Raw genomic sequence first — 6,249 nt, 5'->3', positions numbered from 1 at the left:
AACCTTCTGGGACGAACTGCTCCAAGGAGACTTTCTGACTGAAATAAGGGCCAAGTGCCGTTGACTGGGGAGGCTCTGCAGGCTTCTGGAGCCGGGCGGGGGTTTCAGCTCCAAGCCAACCTGGCGGACTGCCCCAATTCGAGGGAGTGGATCGGCAGCTTGGCGCGCCCTCCCCGGAGCCCGTTGCTGGGATCCGGATCAGCACCACGGACAGAGCCTTCCCCGCCCACCCGGAACTTCCAGTCGCTCAGCTGCTTCCCCTGTTTGCGCCTCGGGGAAAGCTCAGCTCCGAAGTGAGGGGCAGGCAGGCTGTAGGCGGCTGCGCTGCCGGAGGGGGTCCCTGTTGATCCACCTCTCACCTCCCTACCAAGAGTTACGCTCCGACCGGGATCCACCCAGACCCGGGAGCGCCGGCTTCGTCCGCCCTGATCGCCTTCTCCAGCTGGGCCTGCCCTCACACCCGAAACCACCGGGGCTGCCGTCTGAGCTACAGAACTCGTTCCACCTCAGTCCAGTCCACACCCGCCAAGCCTCCCCGGGGAAGGCCGGAGGGGGGCCGGGAAGGAGGCGGAAGCTTCTGTGTGGCCTGCGATCGAGAGGTGGGGTGGGTGGGCCCCGTCCCCGAGCTCGCCTGCAGATCGTGCAGGGGCCCGGACCCTGGGTGGCGCGTGACCAGCCGCCCTTCTCCAGGCGCCCCGACCGTGTGTGCTCCGTCAGCCTTGACATGCGCAGGCGGCTCTCCACCGCCACCGCCACCACTTACCCACCCCCACGCCGGAGCAATACTCCCCACCCCCAAACAGGCGTGCCCCTCTCAGGGCCGAGCGCGGCTGCGGAGCGCAGGGGCGGAGCTCGGAGCGGCGCAAAGACCTCAGCCCCAGCGATTTCTCTGCTCGCCGGCTGACTCCAGGTCAGCCTTTCGCATCTCCACACCTCTCCCCAGCACCGGCACGCCTTCTCTCACCAATTCACCGCCCCCCCGCCGCCCAAGCAACCCCACTCTGGCTCCTGCACAGACATGCGAGCTTCCAGCTCCGGGAAGAGGAGGGCCAAATCTCTTTCAATGATGTCATCTTTAATGTACATGCTACATGACTCCTGGCTTCTCTCCCCCGACCCCATCCCCTCCTAGTATATCCTTTGTCTAGCCTTGATTAATTGGTACCGGACACCCTGAACGCAGCAAAATAATCCCTGCTTAGAAGTGGGGTAAAAGGGAGGCGCACCTGTTCCCGTGTTCACCTCCTCACCGGCTGAGGAAGTGATCCAAACGTCTGTGCAACGATGGTGTTGGGGGTGGAGCAACTCCCTCTCGCTCTGCTCACTTTTTTTTTTGTTTGTTTGTTGTTAAGTTTAAAAGCAGATAGACTGTGGTTTGGCTTCTTCCAACTATTAGCCTCACCCTAATCCTAGCAGCTGTTTCACTGCCCCTCCCCATCCCTGGAAGGGAAACCGGAACGTTTAAATTTAGTTATAAACTCAATTGACATAATAGATTAGGAATGCCTGGAATCGAGTGAAAGCTGAATACAAGAACCTCTCCCCCCTTCTCATTCCCTACTGCTCCATTTCCAAAACGGGAAGCTTGACACTGATATTCCAAAACAGAACGGCAGAGTAACAGCTGACTGTAAGTGAACCACATGCAGGAAATTCTCCCTCCTAACATATCACAGTGCAACAGAATGTCCTTCTTCCTGGGCAGGGAGCCACCAGGCCATACTCTGTGTTGCTTTGAAAACCAGCCCTTGAATCACAGTGTGTTAGACCTGGATGAGAAGTTAAAGTCGACTTAATTCAACTTCCTTTCCAATTCTTGAATCCCCCAAGGTCATTCCTGTTGAACAGGCTTGGCCTTTGTCAGGAATGAGAGCTCACTACTTCACAAAGTCAGTCCCTTCTAACGTTTAAGGAAGTTCTTCTTTATATTCAGTTGAATTCTGTACACGCTTCCTTCCGCCCCGAACTCCATTAAGTGGTCGGCAAAATGTTTTCCTTAAGAGAGAGCTATGCTTCCCCACATCCCACCCCAGACTTTTTTGTTTGGGGCTAAGCTTCATAAGTTTCTTCCAATGTATTTTCTGGTAGTTTCCAACCCTTAACTACCCTGGTCACTGTCTCAGGAGAATTTTTAGTGTGTTGGCATGATACATCCAGAAGAGGAACTGATGTTTTCTGTGGGGTCTGCCACCGTAGATCCAGGAGAATTATGGCCACAGGTGCTTTAGAGGGTACGTCTGTTCAGTTACATTTACAGCCATATCTCACTCATAATGAGCTATGGTCAGTTAAAATCCCTAAGTATTTTTCACTCAACTTGTTGCAGAGTTATCTTGTACTTATACAGGGAATCTTGGGGGGGAAAAACCACCTCTGTGCTTATTGCTGTTAAAATTTATTAGTTTCGGGCTTCCCAGGTGGTGCAGTGGTTAAGAATCCATCTGCCAATGCAGGAGACACGGGTTCTAGCCCTGGTCCGGGAAGATTCCACATGCTGTGGAGCAACTAAGCCCGTGCGCCACAACTACTGAGCCTGAGTGCCTAGAGCCCGTGCTCCGCAACAAGAGAAGCCACCGCAATGAGAAGCCTACGCACCGCAACGAAGAGTAACCCCCGCTCGCCGCAGCTAGAGGAAGCCTGTGCACGGCAATGAAGACCCAACACAGTCAAAAATAAATAAATAAGTTAATTAATTAATTAATTTTTAAAAATGTATTAGTTTCAACCAATTATCCCATGCTATTAATAATTGTATTGAATCCAGATTTAATCATCTGACATCTCTCTTCTTTAGCTTTGTTTCATCTTTAGGCTTGATAATCACTTGATCCAAACATAAATTCTTTTTTTCAAATATAGATTTTTTTTTCAAATATAGATTTTTTTAAATGGATAGAAAAAAAAAAAAGAGTTCTTTGGCACGAGTTTAGAGACCTTATTCTAGTTTGACTAATTAGACTTCTTTGGTATTATTGCTCAATCACAAATAAATACCCAAACATATCTCCCTATTTTCCATATTTGTAACATAACACATTCTGAAAATTTAAAACGAAGGGTATATGTGAGAGGAATTAGACTTATAATGATCCAGATAAGAGAGGTTTACATGTACATAGAAACAGATTTTCAGCAATACATTTCAAACCATTCCAAAGTGGAATGAATTACCTTTTGTTATGTTCAAGCAGTTGTTATCCAAAGAATTACTGGGATGTTGTAGAAAAAAAAAATCTTCTATCGGTTAGAAATTTGGGACGGATTGTTGATAAAGTTCCAGTCATCTTTGAGATTCTATGATTTTATTGAAAGTCTCACCCAAATACACAGAGTGGCTGAAATATTTTCAGTCTGATAATTCCATCAACCATTACACTACAGCCATCACCACTATGGCAGCAGGAACTGGCTTAATTTTACATAATTTTTTCTTACATCTATTTGTGCTGATTCCTAATAATCACAATGTTCTTTTTAAAATATATATATATATATATATATATATATTTATTTATTATTATTTTTTTTTGCGGTACACGGGCCTCTCACTGTTGTGGCCTCTCCCGTTGCGGAGCACAGGCTCTGGATGCGCAGGCTCAGCGGCCATGGCTCACAGGCCCAGCCGCTCTGCGGCATGTGGGATCCTCCCAGACTGGGGTACGAACCCGTGTCCCCTGCGTCGGCAGGCGGACTCTCAACCACTGTGCCACCAGGGAAGCCCTACCCATCCCATTTTAAATAGTCACTTTGAGGATTTTACTCCCCTGTCTCTCCTCTATTGAAAACAGGAGCATTTGGTTTCTTCAGTCATCTGACGTTTCCTGTGATATTTGGCAGTAGCTCTCAGTCACTTTCCCAAGTACCTTAAATCCCTTAAAGTACCTCTGGCCTTGTTCTGAGAGCTCTTAACTCATTTAAATTAAGTTATCCCTTCCTCCTTTCTGCCATTTTAGCTTCAATCCTTTTCTGCTGGGATTTTGTTGTTGTTGTTTGTTTATTTTTATTTTTCTACCTTTCCCAATTTGATGATTATCTTCCCCTTACAGTTGAGGGTGAAACTGTAGTTTCTAGTCTACCAACAGTAGCCAGAGCACTCTTTGTATTCTGTGAGGCCGTGTACCTTTCTTGCTTGAAGCCCTTCAATAGCATCTCACTGAATAATAAAATAATAAATAAAATCTAGACGCCTCACCATGGTCTAGCAAGGCCTGCCCTGAGCCCTGCCTATCTCTTCACACTCACGTCTGCCATTCCCTGTCTTGTCCACAGTGTTCCAGTTACTCCTGACTTTTTAAATATGTGCTCAAACTTAACAAGCTCTTTCCCGTAATAGAGCCTTTGCACGAGCTGTCCCCTCTGCCCAGGCTGCTCTTCATCCTGTGGATGGTTTCTTATCATTCTGCTCTCGCCTTAAATGACTTCTTCTTAGAGTAGCACTTCTTGGACACACTCTCTAAACTGGTTTCCTACCTATTTCCCCCATCTGAAGCTACTCTCTATCTCATTACCCTTTTTCTTGTTCTTCCCACCTTCTCTCACTATCCAAAATTATCTTATTTTAAATTTATGTACATACTTATGTTCTGTTTCCACCTCTCAGGGTGTAAGCTCCGTGAAAGCAGCCTTGTTTGTTCTTTTCGCTGCGGTATCCCTATGCCTGGATTGGTCCCAGGCAGATATTCCATCCTTTGTGAATCCTGAATGAATGAATAAATGGATGGAGGAAGGAGTGAGGATAGTGCAGAAAGAGTGAAGAGCTGAGGCCATAATCAATAGAGGGAACAGAAAAAAATAGGCAAAGGAACGGGAGACGGTCCAGAAAGACGCAGTGCCACACTAGACAAGGGAAGAGAAAATATCTAGACTTTGGGGACACTCCTCCTCAGAGGGGACTTCAGCTAATTGCGCTCAGAGATTGGGGAAGAGGAGGGGAGGGTATGGGGCCTGAGATTTTCAGAGATTTTGAGGTGGAGGGAAGGAATGACTCTGAGAGAAAAAAAAAAGAATGACATCTGAGATATGCATGGAGAAGTTAGTTTTCCTGAGGCAAGAAACCCGTTTCACTAAGATTATTGGGGGGGAAATTAGTAACAGTAGTGGCAGTGACGCTGCGAGTAAAGATAAAGCATGAGATCTTTATATATATATATATATATATATATATATATATATATATATATATATATATATATATATATACTCACACACAAAATTGTCCACCGAGAGTAGGGACAAGGGAGCTGGGGACAAGAAAACCAGTCTGGAATCACCGTGGGGTCCTTCTTGACACAGAGATGCCAAGAGAAGCATTTCCAGATCAACACATACCTGAACTTAGAGTCAAGATGCAGAAATCACAGCCCAGTGTAGGCAAGTCAAATAAATGACCTGCTTCTGCTATTGTAAGTGAATTTTGAAAAAATAGTGCACACCCCATGGGATGAGAGGGAGGAAACCTCTTTATTTTAAACTGTGGCCAAAGAGCACATATGGGACTGAGAGATATTGGGCTCCCCCAGCTCTTTCCCTTATCCTGCCTGCCAGCTGTGTGGTTACTGTCACCAGCCAAGGGATGTTTGGAATTAGAACAGGAAACAGTGACCAGACTATTTAATCTCTTTCTGGAACTGCACATGGCAGAGAACCTGGCAGGTAAGATGCGGCCAAACAAGTTTTTTTATATATTTCTTTCTTTTTTTTTAAACGTCTTTATTGGAGTATAATTGCTTCACAATGGTGTATTAGTTTCTGCTTTATAACAAAGTGAATCAGTTATACATACACATCTGTTCCCAACTGAATCCCATCTGAATGATTAGGGAAGCCAGAACTTTCCTGATACCCAGGAGGAACCCCACCACTCAGAACACACCCTGTGTACAAAAAAGCCAGTGTCACAGTGCTTTTAGCCAATCTCCAGGAAACCCGTGGTTATACGGCAGTGAGAGAGCTGTCAATAGGTAGGTATGATAATCCAAACATTTGAGTGGGGAAAAAGAAAACATAATTGGTGATAATGTACTTCACCTCCCAAGAAAAGTTATAATATATTTTCAGTTATTGCTGTTAGCCTGGCATAATTGTTTATGCATTTCTAGCATGCATGTGGCTGGAGCTCTCAGGTAGGTAGAAAGGAAAAGTCTTTTGGAGAAATAAATATCATTATTACCTTTGCTGCTTATCTGAATACTACTGTTGTTCTGACATTTGGGACAGGACTCAATGCTCATCAGAAACACTGTTGAAAAA

This window comes from Hyperoodon ampullatus (assembly GCF_949752795.1).
Source record: "Hyperoodon ampullatus genome assembly, chromosome: 7".
Lineage (NCBI taxonomy): Eukaryota > Metazoa > Chordata > Mammalia > Artiodactyla > Ziphiidae > Hyperoodon > Hyperoodon ampullatus.
Note: the sequence above shows the minus strand (reverse complement) of the source record.